Here is a 20,285-nt window from a genome sequence, read left to right as displayed (position 1 = left end):
CAAGAGAAAAACCAGAGTGACAGGACAAACATGACAAATGCAGACATGAAGGGTTGAAAAGTCTGATGAGTTTGAAAAGTATATAAATTATACAGTATGACTCTGAATGTCACCAGATTGGAACTGAGTCTGACAGTCTTTCAACAGGAGCACTGTTCTGCAAGGTCCATGTGCTTCTTGCTAAGCGAACTTACCTTTGTCTTTCCTTGAATCTACCAGATAGTTGTGTGCCAAAATCTGGTTCATTTTGAAGATTGGGATACTCGGGTGAGTTGCTTATCACAAAAGCTTGCAAGTCTTTTATAGTTTTCTCAGGGAGAGATATTTAATACAGCTGAGCAATTCACTACTTGAACAGCTGTGTCTTTCTTTAATGTAGAATGTTCAGGTTAGTAGCTTATTACTTAGCCTGGGGAGTCTTTCATTGCACTTCCTTGATAGAGGCTCAACTCTTTGTTTCCAAGTTTCCGAGGCAGGTTTGTCTCCCTGGGAGTGTGTGGGAGAATGGCTCAGGCAGGTACACCAAAACCAAAACAGGAAGGATGTCAAATAGGTGAGCAGATCATGAAACAATTGCAATCAGTATGTAGAGAAGGAATACTCCATAATGATATTTTGGCACTGAGTTTATGGAATACCCAAGAGTGGTTCAAAACACCCACATCATGTGAGCACATGCAGCTAATTTTGGTTCTGGTGCGTTTCATCCCATTTGCGATAGGTGGGCTACTTGCTGCTTCTTAAACAGCCTCAGAGTTTTTCTTGCAGTATTGTTTGAAGAATTCACCAAATTATTTCAGTGATGATCATGTCTGATTTTCTGGTATAATATGTAACCTTGTTAGAACTGTACAATAGTTGACAGTATAGCTGTTTCACAGAATAGCGTCTACAGTATCTACAGTAGTGATGATAGCAAAATGTGGCCAATAGGTGTCACTGTGGAGATTGTTGTCAATGTAATCCCAGCAAAACTGCTTCAAACATTTCAGTGTTTTCCAAAACGTTGCTTTGCCCATTGCTGTCAGCTGCACAACATTATCACATGAAAGAGGTTAACAGTCTGGCAGTGGGTATTGGTGAGTGCTGGGTTCGAGTACTCTCAGTGATTGCAAAATGGAGAACAGGTGCACCTACTTGAGCCTCCTGGGCCACACCCGCTCCTGAAAAACAGTAGTTAGTTTTTCACACCCATTCACACAAACAGAGGAGAGACAGAGCAAACCGTAGAAGGAGAGGCAGACAGAATTCAGGCCAGCACCTGGAATACAGGTGAGACCATGACACAAACATTTTTCGCATGTACAGACTGCATGTGTTGGATAGGTGCAGTGATGTTACTAAGAGGTTTGTGAACTCTTGTTGTGAAGCCTCAGTGTTAGCATTTATGAAGCAAAGTGTATATATAAAAACTTAAATGGCAGCAATATTTTTTTTTTTTTTTTTTTTTTTTTTTAAATGGGTATTGAGCTGGATTTTTGAAGCAGGGTAACTGGTGCTTCACTGAAAACATGATTAAGTCCATATGGTAAAAGACAGTCTAAAGAAGGGATTTTTTTGTCCCATCAGACAGATTTACAGAAGGCAGCAGTATTTAAGCTCTAGGATACAGCAGAAGCAAATGCAGAGTGATTTCCTCGGTTGTCTGTATCTTTCTTGGGGCTACTGTAGAAGCATTTGCTGTATTCTTTTTCCCTGTTTCTTGTTTAATTTATCATTTCTATTTGTGTATGTATTGAGAAGATATGGGAACAGGCGTTACTTTCAAGGCATGCTGTGTACTTCTAAATTATGTTTTTAGGTTCATGATTAGAATTTTTTTTTTCTTGTTTATTTGATGCATCTTGGAGCTTCAAAATCAAAAGATCTTTTAAAATCAGACACCCTCAGGTAATCTATAGATTTTTGTTTGCTTTTGTTCTCCAGCCAGCGGCACAAACCCTAAGAATATTAGGCATTCAATCACCAAAAACAAGGATAATTCCCTGGTCCCTGTGGAAAATTTGTTGATTACTAGATGCTGATTACTTTTCAGTTCAATGCCAGTCAATAAATCAAGAAATGAACTTAATTCAGGTGTAAAATCCTTCATTAACACCACCTTTAGCGTAAAGTTAACTTGATACTGATATATATGAAATTCTTTTAAAACGTGTGTGTTTGTTTTTTTTTTTTTTTTTAGGGAACATATAGTTTGCGTTCAATGGTTCAATTTAACATCAGGTCCAACATAATATTCACATATTGAGTGTGATAATTAGTCAATTCATCCACTAATTTAATTATAGCTTCATTATTTTGAGATGTATGATGGTGGATGCGAACAAGGAGAGGCGTGTGAAGCCACATTGGTATTTATAGAAGAGAAAAACCGTCTGCTACATTTTAAAGTGCACTTCAACAAAATGGCATCAACCTTAAGGTCACTCATATTTGCCCAGCAGTGAACAGCTCAGCACATCCATGTTTAATTTAAGAAGAGGCCTCTGTGCAACACTTGACAAGTGAAACTATTAAACAAAACTCCACTGGACAACAGAAGTTCTCATTTAACCAAACAAGGTGATGGGTTTAAGCACTGGGAGTCGGGAGGCAAATTATAAATTCATGAAGGTTTTGTAGATGCTTTATTGGCTTTAGGCTAAACCTCATTGCCAAGCCTGTAAACTAAGTTTGACAGGCCCCCATGTAGAGCAACAGGAATGGGGAATAAGCCTCTCACTGCTCATCCCTCCTTTACAGCCTGAAAACTTCTGGATCACAACAGCAAGCAGAACATGAAGGAGCTGATATGGAGATCAGCTCCCAGCGAGGTTAAGCAGGGTGGGGAACCACATCCACTGCTCTGCATTCATGATTTGGAACAAAATATGACTTTGAAGAGGGGAAATCCTACTGGAAGTGGAATGTGTAAAGGTTTTGTCAGTATTTTTAAAACATGAACAAGCCTCTCAGGACCGGGTGATGTTGACAGCTGTGTCAGGAGACAAAACCTGAACTGACAATGACTGTGAGGCATACTGTGTAGATTTAGGAAAGAAGCATTTCTACTGAGCTTCATTTCATATCAGAAATTATAAAAGTAATGATTCAATAAATGCATGACTGGAACTGAGTTTGGTGCATTAAACATGACATGAAAGATAAAACGTTCTCCTCCAAACTCTAAAGCAGGGCTTTAAACAGTTTTGTAAAAGCTTATACTTGAATACTAAATGCACATGGCGCATTAGAGGTCATAACCTCCACTGTGCAATATCAAAATATAAGTTACAAATATAAGAATTTATTTTTCAACGGGCTTATGCTAACACTAATTGTATTGTTAAAGTGTAATGCTTGGCTGGAAAACATTGGGTTTGGCAATTTGATTGTTTGAACCTCACTGTAATTTGCTGACCAGGGGTTTCATGATAAACAATATAAGAAAACATAGCACAAAAACACAAACCACAAACTGTCAATATCATTAATGAATAATAAAAGTAAAAACACTATTATAACAAAAATACAAGACCAGCAAAAAGGATATTAAAAGATGACGACATTTCAAAACCAGTCCATAAAAGTGTAATTTTATAGACTGATGGATCTTGAAAAGGCACAAGTAACACAATTTCTTTAAGTGATTTCACTCATGTCAACACAATTTTCTTTTTACTTTAATGCATCATTATACACCTTTTAACACTGCGTAAAGCTGAGCTTAGCCTAACCCTTACCACTTGGCAAGTAATTTAATACTACCAGTCATGGCATAAAAAGTACAAACATAAATGTTAAACTGTTAAAATGTCAAACTGTGCTTGAAGCAGCATGCTATTTTTTTCCATTTCTAAGATCATCATGTAGTCTATGGAGGCTTCACCCTGCATCCACATGACCCAAGCAATCTGCTGCTATGCCCTGGTGCCAAACGCCACTAGACACCCCTTGTGCCCATCCACTGAGCTGTTTTGTCAGAATGAGGAGGGCCTACACAATATAAACCCGGGGTTACTGTTGCTCATCATTTTATAGATACAATAAAGAATATTTCTCTCTGTCTGGAGAAATTAGCTTTTAAGGTAGGCAAGAGATTTCATAAACTGACAGCACCTATGTAAGTGTGTCAATAACTGCATAAATATCACACAATATAGATATCACACACAATGGAGACGTGTAGCAAAATATACAAATTACTGTTGCTCAATACTCAAGCAAATGTCACTACGTCTTGTAGCAACAGATGTGGACATATTGTCCCAACATGCACTGTATATTGTTTATAACTCAATTTACAAATGACATTTCCTGAGGAGGACTATTTGTTGTTGCAATGATGTCATGCCATTGTGTGAATACAAAAGAACTGGGGGAAGAATGGCAGTCTTTGTTTGGTATTGTGTGTGTGTGTGTGTGTGTGTGTGTGTGTGTGTGTGTGTGCACACTTCCTGATGGATCAGCTAATCCCCAAGTCCTGCTTATAAAGACATTTCAAATCTCAGAAATTAGTTGTAATTGTGATACCTTTTTTAATAAAGGTGCTGTTTAATTTATCACAAATTTAGTGAAGCTATAGTGCACAGCAGTACTTTAGTATGTTTAATATGTTTTAGTAATTGTTAGTTGGGTAAAAATGCGATTAGAGCTTGTGAAGTATTTGGTGAAGGTATTTTTTTTTAAACTCTGGAATCTTTGAGACTGTATGTTAACTGCTTTGCTTTTGTTGTAATATCTGTATTGAGTTTCCTAAATCTTGCCTCTGACATATGCCCTCCAGACCAAAATAATTTAAGACTAAAACTACCTTATAAAAACTTCAACTAAACATTTTTAAACAATAAAAATTAAACTGAAACAAGTAAATCCACCCAGGAAACAAAGTAATTTAAAAATCAAAAAGTCAAAGTGAAATAAAAATAAACAAATTAGAAAATACAAAACTATAATAACTCTGCCACGATGTATTACAGTGGAGAAAACTGCAGTGTGCAAGCTATTGATTATTTCAATGCGTGGTGGTTTTTTGTTTTAGGCTCAGATCCGGATGCATTTCTTTTAAACATAAAAAGGGGCTTTTGATGAAACTCTTAGTTTCAGCACAAAATTAGCTAATCGTTATTCAGAGACATAATCACAGGACAAAGTAAATTGTTACCTTGGAATTTTACCTTTGGAGTTTTAAATCGGCAATTAAGAAAAAGCTTGCTTTATTCAGTGCATTTGGGTCCACAGAATTTTTACACCTAACACAATGCTGTGTTGTGTATGGAGAAAGGAAGGGAACAGCTTGTGATCGGGGGCATACCGCATCATCTGTTAAATTTGGTGAAATATGGTGGAAGCAACATTATGAATGGCTGGCAGTGGAATTGGACCACTACTGTTTATTGACGATAAACAGGAGAATGAATGTAGCAGGATGAATTCAAACATGCGGGACTGTACTTTTGCTCAGGTTCAGCTAACTGCTGCAAAACTGATTGGACAGCCCTTCACATTGAAAATAACCAAAAACATTCTGCAAAAGCAACCTTAGAGTTCAGGGCAAAGAAATGAAATATGCTTCAATTGTGAAGTGAATGCTTTTCAGTTCCTGAAGACAACTGAAGGCCGAGGGCAGCTGTGGTAAAATCCTGGCAGAGCAGAAAAAACTCCACTTTCACGGTGCTCCAAAGAAAAACTGTCGCTTAGATGATAGCTGCTTTTAACGTTACATTTTGCTCTTTAATGTGGCATGAAAGAATAATAGATCATCTCACTTGTGTGAATGTTTATCACTGCAATGCAAACAGGTGATCTTGAATATGCATGACGCAGTCAAATCCTCCCAAACAAAACTGCAGGGCCAGGCACAGCAGGAGAATCCTCCTCATCGTCTGTCGCAACAGTCAGCGACAGGTGCAGTCACTGCCTCCATTTTCACAAAAGCAGGCTCTAGTACTGTATTCACACTGTATGTTCCCAAATTCAGAGCGGAGTATAATTAGTGATACATTACTTGTTCCACTATGGTGACAGCTTTCAGTACCTGGGGTTAATGCCTCAAAAATATCTTAAGTATAGAGTAATATTTGGTCTTTCTATTGACATAATGCCTTTGTATTTTAAATAAAAGATCTTATCTTGAAATTAATGATGATTTTATGCACAACTACTGAATGATGGAAGTAACCTCTAAAAGTGCACTAGCTGTTTAGTCTTCATTTTTAGTTAATTTGATTGGAACCGGAGCCATAGGAAACAAATTTGAATAAAGGGAATATGACCATGACATAAAATGCTAATCTGTTAGAGGAGGGGATAAGAGTAATTAAAGACCACAGGAAATTAAAATGTCAAGTAAGGCAGTTTGGAAAGTTCTTAAGAAAAAAGAAATCACTGGTGGGCTTCACAGTAAACGCAGGACACGTTTTCCCCGGCAAACAACTGTAGCTGCTGACAGAAAAGCCCTTAGAGCTGCCGTCATCAATCTAAATGATCTGATTGATGATCTCTGTGAGGGTTCAGTCTACAAGCTTTCAGTCCTTCTAATGAGGAGCTTCCTGAAATGGGACACAGCTGCTGCTTTTATATCTGCCCCAGTGACAAACAGTAAAATGCTTTTACAGTTGCTGCATTGAGCCAGTGCATTTCTGATTTCTAAGACCTGAAGTAGACTTCAGGTAGCAAATTTGTGTCTCCAGGTGGTGACAGTCAGTGCAGCAGTGGGTCAGGCCTTTTAATCCCCGATACAGTGCCATGGGTCGGTCTTGCTCTGAGCGTATTCAGAAGCACATGTCTGTGTGAATAATTGCCTACCATGATGATGATAAACATCATCCCAGACAAAGACCTTTCCTCATTGTGAAAGTGGACACAGCTTTGAGCTTAACACCAAAGATTGATGAAGTCACATAAAAGAACAGACAGCAGCTATCCAGAGGGAGCAGATAGGTCGGAGATCTCCACAGGACTGAGGCTAAAAACCACACAGCCACTGGTGCGTCACACCGAGGACTCCGACACGGGTCATGTGCCAGTAAGCTGTCATTAAAGCCAGTTAATAAATCAGAAAGTGCTTCATCGTGTCACATTGTATATTTGATATGCTTCTGCTTGCAAACAAGGATTTTCAGCTTAAAAAAAAAAAAGACAAACCGTATACTTTTACTGCAATTTGGCTTTTGCTTTATCCACCCTTTCTTTTAGTGTACTCAACAAAGGAACTGCTGATATTTGGAGACATTGCAATATTGTTGCACTGGAGTCTGACAAAACAAGAAATCAGACAACCTGACAGAGCTGAAAGAGGCCAAAGGTTCAGGCAGTTTTATTTGGAAGTAACACAGGGACTGACTGCAAGTGAAATGTTAGCGATTCATTGCTGCAAGGAAAAACTGACACTCTGTACTCGCATGTGTCAAAGAAAGCACACCTACTTTAGGTTTTTACACACCAAAAAAAAAAAAATCCCCTTATGCTTGCCAGGTGTTAAAAGTCGGTAAATACAACCTCAGATGAACAATAACACATTATATATTGTACCTCATCTTTATCTATTTACTGAAAACAAGTGAATGTGAGAGGAAAAAAAGAAAGTTTACCCCACAATTCAACCACTTGTAGAACAAGATTTTGCAGCAATACCTTGAATAAATTCTTATGTCTCTGACTTTTATTTACAGTGTTGCCTTAATTTATTGATGCTCATGGGCATTTGTTTATGCACAGCTCTCTGAATGTACTACCACAGTATTTCAGTCAGATTTGAACTAGGCCATTGCAGCACCTTGAATCCCCCCCCCCCCCTTTTTTTCCTCTCCTTGCTCCCTGTAAATGTAGATGTACTGATGTGCTTGAAATCATTGTCCTATTTTATGACCCAGCTTGCTTTTTCATGCTGCTTTTTTTTTTTTTTTTTTTTTTTGTTTCCTCGCATTTGACTCTAGATTTTGGTATGCAAAGGAATTCTTGGTCAACCTAGTGGCAGAGGTTCACCAAACCTGTTGTGCATTAATGCAAAACATCTAACTTTGGTCTTGTCTAGCCAAAGCACATTATCCCTCAACTCTTGTTCTTTTTGCAGATACAACTTTTCTAACTCAAGTTGCACTGACATGTTCTTTTTATAGAGAATAGACTTTCTCCTCACAACCATTCCACACAAGCCATACTTTTTCAGACTTTCTAATTTTCTGTCATGAACATTCACATTTAACATGCTAACTGAGGCCCACAGAGTCTCAAGTGTAGCTCTTGAATTTTTCTTTTCAATTTCTGAGCATTGAAAGGTCTGACCTTGGGATGGATTTGCTGGGACATCTACTCCTAGGAAGACTGGCATTGTCTTGAATGTTTTCCACTTATGAATAATCATTTTCAATGCAGAATGATGGACTTAAAGTTGTTTTGGAAATGGTCTTCTAAACCTTACCAAGCTGCACTAACCATTGCAGCTCTATAATAAGTCTTCCCTCCTTGGCATTGTGTTAACATGCACCTGAATGCTTCAGATTAGCAAACTACCAAAACCTCTGCTTTTATAGAAGTCCTCACACTTGGTTATGATCAATTGATCAATGTGATTAAATCAAAGCAGCAGCTGGCTGCTACTTGCCCTCCTATGGCGGCAGTAAGGGTTTCTTGTTTTTTGACATTTGACGGTGAATAAAGAAAGTCAGAAGCAAGTCAAAAAGATGGAGAGAAAAAAAAAAAAAAAAAGGACGACCAGTGGAGAATTTCGAGTGAATCCACAAACCTGTTTTATCAAAAATTACAGTAGAAATAGAAAACACGGAAATGTAGAAAATGTCTTTCTGTTACATTGTTTTCCACCACAGACAAGTTAGGTTACTTCCTGTTTTATTTTGAAGGTCAGGTACTCATGTGTTTTGTTTTTCTGGATCTGTTCTTTGTTCTTTTCCTGATATGTATTTAGTTTGTGTGTCTTCACTAAATCTTTGTTCGTTTTGTTTTTTGTTTTTAATTCCCGTTTTATATTTACCTTGTTTGCTTGTTTAACTGGCTGTTGAACTTGGCTTGGATTTATCCTGCTTTCAGCATTCTTTCATAAGTCCCATTAAAGTAATTGCTTCAGTTTTCCACCTGCCAGCTGGCATTGCTTTGTGTCAGCATTGGGCCTGCTTTTGAATGAAGCTGTAAAACGTAACAGTTGATGCTAACAAGTTTGTCTGGTTTTTGTTTCGGGGTGGGGTTCCCCCCCCCAAAAAGTGTGTTTTTCACTGTTTTATTTGTTTACATGAGGCATCAAGGCACTGATATCCAAAGATTCCAAATGCTTATCAGAAAAGTGGGATTGACGGTAGCACAACTGTGTGCCCCCCCCCCCCCTTTTTGTTTTGTGTTTTTATTTATTTTTTTTATTTTTATTTTTTTCTGTTTCTTTTAAATAGTTCTTGCTGTGCAATATACGCACACAGTTTAAGCACAAATCTGCACATTTGCACACTGTATATGAATGAGGGCCGGTGTCTTTAGTTGTCTGTTCTATAATGCACTGGACTTGGGGAATAATAAGATGGGTAAGTCATTCCTAGCTCACCAAATATGGATCCTTGTAAAGGAGCCCTTGGCATCACATTTAAATTCACTGCGTAAGCATAATGTTTTAATGTTGACTTGAAGAGTTTAATACAGCATGGCTGAAATAGATATAGGGAGGAGGAGACATTTAAAGCAGAGTCACAGTGAATGAATTTTAATGAATGAATTTTAAAGAATAGAAAACTAAGGACTGAATAGCTTGAGGAGACCATTGTAGTACCATTTAAACTAAAAATTCAATTATTTAGACTGGGGCAAAAGTAAAGTGATGAAAGACACTGAACAGGAAAAAAAACAACAACAAAATCTGAGAAATCTTCCAGATAAGCTTCAAGTGTGTAAATTTGGTAGCTTTGTTACAGGAAATATTAATTTTCAAATGAATAAAGAATATAATTCCTTCAATACGTCTAAACTGTCTCTTTTTCTTTGAAAAAGAAAATCAAAGCTTGCTTTATTTAAATAACCAAAAATATGGGCTCATGTTTGTGTGTTATGACTACAGTCAACAAGCAAAATATATCAAGGCCAGATTTGGCTCTTTGTGAAAGTAAATCCACATTTCTTATAGTGATGTGCAGAAGAATCTGGTTGTTTGCCAGTGTTTTCAGATGAAGTTTTGTATGTTTTTGGTTTTTTTTTTTTTTTTTTTAATTTTTTAAATTTTTCTTTCACCCTTAGGGAGCAGAAATGAATAGATTTAGGTCATTGAACTCCCAAAGTGGTGAAAAATTATGTTTACAGTGCTTGTCAAATGTATTAGACCACTAAGGTTTATGCCATTACTGTCTTAAATTAAAACTGTTGGTTTGTGCAAAAGTTTCTCCAAGCCTATAAAGGAGCGATCATTAAAAGGAATTGAACATGATTCATTGATATGCAGAATTCAATTGAGGTACTTGGCGATTAGACTGCAGTGGGCCATCACAGCTGAAAAGAATCCCAGTAGTGATAACGATTAGGATGAATGACATATGAGCTTGAGATTTTACAGTACGGGGAGTGTAGGCTGATTTGCCTGAAAAAATTGTGCAGAAAGATGATTGGATGAGACCAATGAAGTCACAGCGAGCTTGACAGCGTGAGAAATTGGATGTGATGTAAAGTTTAGATTAACATCACTTAGATTAACACCTGAGAAGCAGACAGATGTGTGACTACTGATCTTCCTTACAGAACTTATTTATGCACAAGCTTCATTGTTATTGTTATCAATGACCTTCTTTTTTTTTTAAAAAAAAAAAAAAAAGGAGGGAAAAAAAATAACAAAACGCAGTAATATTTTTAGATTAAGGTGGCAAATCACACACTCCTGAACAGAAAAAATAGTTTTTAAGGGTTAAAATGTTATGCTGACTTCTCCAGTGCGCCGACTCATATGAATTCATTTGTTTTTGATTTCTTGTTTGTCCTTTTTATCTCAAAACATCTCTCTATAATAAAGTTGTTCAAAAATAAAACAAAATAAATTAAATTAAAGTTTTCATATACCCAACACAGAAAATGCTTTCCTGTTTTATTCTCCTTCTAGATCATCAGTTTGACCCCCCCTTCCCCCCCCCCCCCCCAAAAAAAAAGTAGATGAATAAATAAACAAAATTAAAAATTGCACAATACACTCTTAAGCAACAAATTACAAACAATTTAGCAAGTGGGCTACAATTTCCTTTTTTTTTTTTTTTTTTTTTTTTTTTTTTTTGTCAAAGTTCAAAAGTTAATTATCTGCAGTCAGAATGTTTAAGTACAGTAATAATACATAAACCTTGATTTTCTCTCTGTACACTTAATTTTATTTTGGACACTACGTTATCTAAAGGAGTACTTATCGAGGGCACACTTCACTCCCACAATAATGCTCTCTAACACGTAGTGTCATATTTTTTTTTTTTTTTTTCCTTCTTCTTCCTAGTTTACACAAGAGTGAAAAGTGGTGAAGAAAGTAGGAGACAAGAGCTTCTATTAAGAGCTATGATTTCAGGACTGGGAAAGAAAGCAAAAGGCAGAAAACACAACTTGAAGTGAAACAAATCTGTTGTTTAACGTGTGGGGTGTGTTTTTTTTTTTTTTGTTTTTTTGTTTTTTTTTTTTTCTTTAAATCCTCCACCCCATCAACACACTGAATTCACCATATTCTAGTAATTCAATAGAACACACATGCACATTCTATATCTCTGTCTAGATGTAACTGAAATGAACCTTTGTTTATGCCAGAAAGCATTTTTGCATCCTTGAAAATAGCCCTCTTAATGAAGATACAAAGTTTTGTAAAATGCACATGCTGCACTCTCTCCTACCCACTCTCCCACCATGACTCAGTTTTTTATGTCCTTATCTTGTTGTCTGAGGCACTCTTCTTGCCTTTAAATCAATTTCCTCCATGGGGATTAATAAAGTTGAATTGAACATGAGCTGAAGCAGATATGAAGATGTGAAGGCAGTGTGGCATCTCTTTTCACATAGTGAAATGAAATATAATGTGCTTATCCCAAATGCCTCTGACAGGATTAACCGCAATGATTTAAGGTTCCCCCCTGGGAATTCTGCACAAAACCACCCCTCGACACACACACCGCATGCTCGCGCACACACAAACACCCGTCGTTGGTGCAGTAATTGACTTGGTTGGGGTGGTAAAAGCTGGAGAACACAGCAGCAACTTACTCATTCAAAGCATAATTTATGTTCACTTGAGTCGGCCGTTACGTGTGGGGGGGGAAAAACTGTAGTCTTTGTCAGTGTCGTGTGTTGGCTCTGAAGGAAAATGTAATAACATGCTCTATGTTGCTTTTCTAGACGACTAACTGTATTTAACGGGGACAAATGTTTCCCCAGGCGGTGCTGTCACTGTTGGTGGTAAATATGAAGTGTGCCTGTAACATAGTTTTCTTCTCAGGCCATCTCATTTCTGTCAGTGTGCAAGGGTATTGTGACAAGGTGACAGGAAATATTTAATATAACAAACAGAAGTGAAGATGGTGTAGGTACTTGTTTTAGATGAATTATAAATCCAATTCAAAATGTTTCATAACGAATGCAAATATCAGCTTAGAGTAAAAAAGTGAACCGTCGAAAAATATGAAAAAAAATCTTTAAGCCCAAAATTATATAGACATGGACAGCTGCAGACATCAAGGCCAATTACGTAGTCTTATTATACTTCCTTCTAGCCTGTGTTAAGTCTGTTTGTAGGAAGCATGAGTAGTTGCTGCACTGTTTTTGGAAATTGTGCAGGCACATGGATACTTGCAGGGAACCTTGTGTTTGCCCTCCAGTGAGTGACAAAATTTACATTGCTTGGACACCACTTGAGGTATTCCTACTACCATGTTTCACTGTGGGGTCAACCCACTGTGTATCATTCACCCTTCTGCTCTTATCAATAATTGCTTGCTGGGATTTATCAGTCATCATTCTCAGCACTTTAGTTTTTTCCATCATCCACTGTGAAATGCTGGTATATGTGAGGCCAGCCTGGGAGTGTTTTCCCCTCCTGAGAAGTGGTTTCGAGGCACTACTCAATCTCTGAGATGAGGAGGTTCTGACGTTGCTACTATTCTTTATGCTGATTGGATTCTTGTTCTTTATTTAGCAAGTCTTGATCTAGTATACAAACTACAGATGCTTCATGATAGGAGATGGTGTTACTGGGATGCTGAAGTTAATCTGAAGCAATCTCAATGCGTCAGTACCTCTAAGACTACCCTTTCTTTATTACCCAAATAGGTTAGCTTAAACACTAATTTAATGATGACTTTTATACATTAAAAAAAATGCATTCTAGTTCCTGCTGTGTACAGATCCTTGTAAATCCAAACACTTCTGGATCTTGCATGTGTATTCCTTTCAAGGATCAGAGACCAAACACTTGGTTGGTTAATCTCTAATGAATGCCAGCTGAATGATGCTTCAATTAAAGGATCCAGCTGAAGGAAATCTGTCGTTTTACACAAAGGAATTAACATGTTCAATGTCACTAATATGTGGTGATGTATTTGCTCATTGCAGACCCATATGACACATTTTTCTCAGACTTACCAAACCGACTATATAGATATAAATAATTATCTTTTGTTTGTTCGTATGCAAATTTCTCATTATGCCCACTCACAGTAATAATACAGGCAGTGAAATGGCAGACGGCCTAGAGCGTCATCAGTTACAGAGAAGGTACGTGATTTATACTGTGTATTCAGAATATTGACTCCCACTTCCACAAACATGCCATCAAATACATGGGCAGAAATATGTCTAGCCCTATTGTCCTACAAAATATGCATATTTTTCTTCAGCAGCTGGTTTCTGCAGGGTGTATCCCCAATGGCACTAAACCATTCCAACCACAAAGGGACGGTCCGATGTAATCGGCATACGCCTTGGCTCACATCAAAGCCCTCGCTAAGCTGAGATTGCATCTTTCTCCGCCCACTGTTTCTGTCCCAGCCATCACTCTGGGAGAACATTTGAGGTGCAGCCATGTCTTGATCAGAGAGATGCAGTAGATAGTGTGATATAGCTAAACTGCTGACACAAGGCTCTCAGGCAGATGGCACCTTTTGATTCTGTGCCAAAATATTTCCTCCGTTGGCAAGAAGCTCAGTATTTCTTGCTATTTTGCTATCAAGTGAAAAACGACAGAAAAGTCATTTCCATGAAAATGCAATGAAACAAATGTCATAGTAATAGAATATCACAGCCTTCCACGCTGCATTCTTTTGAAGCACTGACTCGTCTTTAACATGCAAACTCATCTTTAATTCATTCACTACAGCGGCGTAGCCTTCCTGTGATCCCAATTTACATTTTAAATGACAGTCGTTAATGCTAACAAATTAGGCAACTGTAGCTATAACAATAGGGAATCCCCTAGCTGCCGCACATAAAAAAAGACAAACAGTAAAACAAAGAGTTCTCATAAAGACGAGCGCACAGTCTTGCTGTTCATTGCTTTTATTACAGTTTATACCTTAAGTCACACTGCTTCTAGTTAGCAAGTGAAATATCCACAAGACTTAATCCAGTGTCAGTTTTCTCGGATATTCAAAATGACTTGCGGCATTTTGGCCAAGAACCTTTGTTTTGCCAACCAGACATGCCTTGAAACATGCTTCTCTCTATGTGGCAGTGTGTCATTTTTGTAGTGAATTGTAATCGTGCCAGTTTGTTAGCAGATTGGAGTTTTAGCTACACAAACAAGTCTCAGAGGCAAATCTATTCTAAAGGCACAAATGTGTCATTGATTTTCTTCATCTCCAGCTATTCTAAGCAGTTAGTGTGGCAAATCATAAAACCATATCAGTGAAATGTTGCTGTCTTGCCCTATAAATACTCTGCTTTGAATACTAATTGGGGGTCTTACACATTTACTGTAAGAAGTTCAGTCATTTAGTTTTTCTAATCCCGATGAGAGTCATCTGAAGGCTCCTTCGGTGGCGTTAGAAAGCTCGGTGAAGTCTCAAGTTTTTATAGATTTAATAAATTCTTTTTAATGGAAGAGAACTTTTCATAACATTAAGAGTGAATACTCAATATGGAGTTATTGCTGATTGGTCATGGTTTATAATCTACTTGCATCCTTTATCTTTGCAAGTGGCCAGTCAGGTTGCTGTCATCATATCATCCAGAGGTAGCTGTGTTTGCTACGAGGAAGCACTAAGTTATCAACTAATTCTAGAAAACCTAGATAGGGAGATGTGGTCACGGATAACTGTTAGTTAGCACTAATCAAAATAAATCTTTGACTGGTTGACTGGAAATTTTCTACACATTTTTAAAGTTTTGGAACTCATTAACACCTTTTTTTGTTTGTTTGCTTCAGAGATATGTGATCCTCACAGGACAGGCACTACAAATAGACTATGATGCTGGACATTAAACAGTTCAATTCAATTTTATTTATATAGCGCCAAATCACAACAACAGTCACCTCAAGGAGCTTTATATTGTAAGGTAGACAGAATGTAAAGTATTTCAAATGAGCTCAAACTTTAACATATGCTGCAGTAATATTATCTATTATATCAATGTTACCTGTTTAACACTTATGGGGAACATCTTCTGCAGAATTTTTACTTTTGATACTTTACACAGATTTTTTTTTTTTTTTTTTTCCTGAAATACAGTTGCATGTGTACTGACGTGTTTTCTTGATTCTTTTCCAAAAGAAATATTTTGTAAACCCCCCCCCCCCCCCCCCAAATTAACTTGTCACTGTCAACTAACGGTAATTAATTTTGGTCATAAAGGTGCACCATGCAAAGTGCAGGCAGACAGTCCAAAATAGTATGTGTTATTCTCATCATGTTTATGTTGAGTTTCTACATAGTGGAGAAATAGTGTTTTGTATTTCTTTTGTGTGTGCATGGGGGTGGGTAGCATCCTGTGCTGTAAAAGTCACCGCACATCACTGACTTAACCACATATTACAGCTGTCTTCATTCATGGTAAAAACCCACAGAACACAGTGGGAAGCAAAGTTCACCCTAATTTTATTTTGTATGGGAGCATATGAACGTCTGAAATGATATGATATAAAATGCCAGCCAAAGTCCTTGCACCCTTTGGTGTTTATGTTAAATGTGCTTCTTCTGTCCCGAGTCCTGTTTCAAACAATCAGTGTCTATTGCACTAAATCATTGCCAGCAATTCTAAAAGTCTATACAAGTGGCAAGAAACAAGCCATCCATTCATCCAAGCAATTGGTCTCGGAGCCAATTGCTTTTCTATTATATTGAATTTGCAGGTCTGGGGCCCGTTCTTCGTACCTCGCTAAGTAGGTTAGCCAGATTAGATTGTTGACGATTTCGCGTGATCCTGGATCGTTCGGTTCCCCGAAGCTCATCCGGGACTTGCTGTCATAGCAACAGAGCCGTAAGCGTAAACCTGCTCGGGAGCAGGTTTACTTTATGTAAACAGGATTAGATCGCGGCCACGCAGGTATGTCCGCTTCATTTATACGAAAGCAACAGCGATATTTTTCCACTGTTTCACCATAAATAAATATTATCAATGTAACTAAAGGTAATGCAGCACTTGATCCTTTTATTGATGTCACACAGATACATACAGGTCATTTCCTAAAAAAGGGAAATGAACTATTAACATTCTATTACATGTATGTGATTATTACAGATGTAATTCATATTTCAGAGTAGTAATTGTAAATTACTTCGTGTAATCAAGATGAGAGACCACGGCTATAAAAGTGAAGGTGGATTTGGGAAGCCTGTCGCAGCCATGTCCTGTCCGTATACGCGAGCCACCCATTGCGGAAGGTGCAAGATTGATAAGGAGAGTCCTCAGAATTCAGCGTATATTGCGGGACAGACAGGATCCTTTACCTCAGCGCGACAGTGTGCTCATAGAGAGATATCGATATTCCCGTGAGGATATTATTTACTTAACCAACTTGTTGACGAGGGGGTGCAGGACCACCACCTGTCTTTTTTTCCTCTGCCCTTTTCTTGGTTGCTGTTATGAACAAACTAACAGAGTATTACAGGCCAGTATTACCTTGCCAAGAGACGCAAAGCAATCTAAGAGATAAATATTACCATTCTGTAGAATACTCCTGTATTCCACTTTTACTTGTTCCCATGTTCTTGTGGGTCCTGTTGTGGCTCTAATGTGAAAGGGGATATAATATAACATATTATAATATAATATAATGCCATATGATATTGGACAATATAGTGTCATATGATAGATCTACCCTACCGCCTACTGGTGTTGGCCAGAGGGGCCGATGGCGCGATATGGCAGCCTGGCTACAACCGTAGCTGCCTCCACCAGTGTGTGAATGTGGGAGTGAATGAATAGTGGTATCGTAAAGCGCTTTGGGTGCCTTGGAAAGCGCTATATAAATCCAATCCATTATTATTATTATTATTATTATTATTATTATTATTATTATTATTATTATTATTATTATTATTATTAAATTACCTATGAGTTTGATTTGTCAGCAACTTTCTGCCAGCCCTCTCTCCTTGCTTTTGCAGCCTTTGCAGTGTTCTCTTGCGTTTTAATTAAACTCTGAAACTCCTGAAATCCCTCACTCATGAGTTCTTGCTCTGCTGCCGGAAAATACCGAGCACGCCCCTTCGACATTTTCGCCGACCAATCAGCGGGTTGCCGATCAATGTTTCTACTATCGATGCGAAGCCCCTTTTACGACACCCAGTGATGTCACATTCCTGCGTCCAGCTGTAGTAATCGTCAACAGCAGGTGTGTTCGGGGAACCGGATTAGCGAGCTCACGGTTAGCGCGATGATTTGATCTTGGATGTGTCATTTGATCTTGGATGTAGTAAGCGACGTACGAAGAACGGGCCCCAGGTCTGAAGATATAGGCAAACAATATATATTTGATGCATATTTTGTTTATTTAAATTTTAAAACTAAAACAATAAATCAGCAACGCCTTTCAGGTGTAAAATGTGGTAATGAAACCATCACAAATTCAAGGGACGTCCATCAAGATTGTTTATGTTAAAAAGTTAGTATTGGCAGAAACTGCTTAAATGTTTGGTGTGCCTAGAAAAGGCCTTGAAACAAAAATAATGATAAAAATGTTGTTTAAAAAAATAGTAAGTTTAATGGGATATTTCATTATAAATACTGATTTTTAATGACATTCTAATGAAGGTGTATGACAACTGTTTTGACCAACCAATGTTTCAATCTCACATCCTGTTACCTATAATGTCAGTGGTTAACCAGTAATGTTACCAGCCAAAGAAACTCTTTTGCTAGTTAAAGAAGGGCCTCTTAGGTTTCATAATCTCTAAACTGCTCTCTATAATCTTATTGTGTAGCCAATTAGTATTTATGTTTCAAGAAATAAATCCTGTGTTATTGGAAGAATTCCATAAAACTGAAGATTTTATACCTTTTTTTTTTTAAAATTATTATTATTATTTTATTTATTTATTTTAAAATAGCTTTTTTAACTAGCACAAAGTGGCTTTTATATGTACTATTTAATGCCAGTTAAGGACTTCAAGCACTGCTTTCACAAACTGTTCTCTTGCTCAGTTGTGCACCAGTGCCTCCCACTTCTCTTTCTATTCTGGTTAAAGCCAGTTGGTGCTGTTCTGTAAAGTGAGTAGTTTTGTGAAGTCTCCTATTTTTTGTGAATTTTCTGAATGGAAAAAGCCCTCATATTTATGGCACATAAAAACTTCAGAAAGATTCTTTTGATCATAGACTATAATCAGACCAAGAAAGGCTGATGTGGCAGGTCAATGAGCCAAATGCATTGCTAGAATAACAATCAGCCTTTTAACATCTCACACAGGAGAAATGTAAGTTTATAATTTTGATCCATTTTGTTTTGATTTAAATAATAATTTCTTAGTGAAGCTTTTAAACAGTGGCATATCTCACTTTATACATTTAACACATATTAACATCAACATTACACATAAAATCATCACACATCAGCCCAGTTAAAATATTACAAGTGTATATATTATGAAGTCTGATGCTTGTAGGATCTTTAAAATATGATAAACAATGTTTTAATAGTGTTTTTTTTTTTTTTTTTTTTTTCATTTTGGACATATCTTTAATTCAGAACTTTATTTTTGCGTCCTAAAGTTTTGGACAAACAGCAGCACTGATTGAGTTAAATGTATTACTGATGGTCTGTGTCCAAGTCTAATATTGCTTATGTCATATAATATTTCTTAGTATGTCGTAACACCGTTATTCAGTTGTTTTTTTTGGGTTTTTTTTTTATTGTTTTATTCCAGATGTCCAATAGTTGTCATTTGGATGAGCTGCTGGCTATATAGTGATAGCACTGATTTAAAAAAAGTGACCTAAAAACAGCACTAGGACAAAGCATCTAATAGTTTCTGGTTCAAAATCCCTGTAGAGTTGCAAAATGCATTCTGGGATACTTGGCCGCAGTGAGCCCACACAAGCCTGCACATGACAACAGAACTCATGAGAAAGGCTCTGTTCTGTTCTTGGCAGGCACCATTCTCTAGTTTATAGAGGTGTGTGTGTGTGTGTGTGTGTGTGTGTGTGTGTGTGTGTTGTGGGGTTTTTTTTGTTTTTTTTCTCCTCCTCTCTTTGGAAAGGCTAAATTAAAACAGCTGCAGGTTGAAAACCAAAAGTAGGAAGTTAAACCAGGATCAACCTGATGGTTAAATGCAAACCTTCCAGCAATGTCAGAAGACATGCAACCGTAATGAGATCTGGCACAACTAAAATAAATGCAGCTGCTTTTTTTTTTTCTTTTTATGTTTCATTTCTTTTGCATCAGCAGCTGCTGAGAATTTCTGGACCAGGTTAAATAACATTATTGTTCACTGAGCAGCAATAACTGTGTTATTTAATTTAAAAATTTTATTAAGAGAATTATAACTGGGACTAATAATTTATTGTATTTCAAAAGTCCCACATGTTTCTTTTTATCCAAAGACCTGAGGCCAAAGACCTATATCTTGCAGGCACTAAGTAAGACACCTGACTAATAATCGTGTGGTGCTAACTTGTTAACTAATGGTGACAACGTAGGGTCAAGTGAATAAGGCCTCGGTCATATAGGCTTAAAAGGTTCATACTTAACATGTTAAACCACAATATCCACTTCCATCCATCCACTTAACTGCTTATCCATTTCATGTGGCTTGACTGCAGCTTATCCCAACTTTTGCTCTGCAGACTAGACAGGTTGCCAGTCTTTAACACACAAAGACAACCATTCAGACTTGCATCCATGATGATTGCTAATTTAGAAGCACCAA

General features: G+C 37.4%; 1 protein-coding gene across 1 annotated transcript in view; it reads left to right on the top strand.

Moving 5' to 3' along the window:
* Nucleotides 1-1,186: 1,186 nt before the first annotated feature.
* Nucleotides 1,187-20,285, top strand: part of alk (ALK receptor tyrosine kinase) — a 485,678-nt gene continuing 466,579 nt past the window's right edge. Inside the window, exon 1 of the mRNA XM_026152849.1 lies at nt 1,187-1,272. The gene's annotated coding sequence lies outside the window, so the exon portion shown is untranslated. The remainder of the gene's footprint in view (nt 1,273-20,285) is intronic.

This window comes from Astatotilapia calliptera, chromosome 19, assembly GCF_900246225.1.
Source record: "Astatotilapia calliptera chromosome 19, fAstCal1.2, whole genome shotgun sequence".
Classification (NCBI taxonomy): Eukaryota; Metazoa; Chordata; class Actinopteri; order Cichliformes; family Cichlidae; genus Astatotilapia; species Astatotilapia calliptera.
The sequence above is the reverse complement of the archived record's forward strand: the minus strand, read 5'-3'. Positions and strand labels throughout refer to the sequence as shown.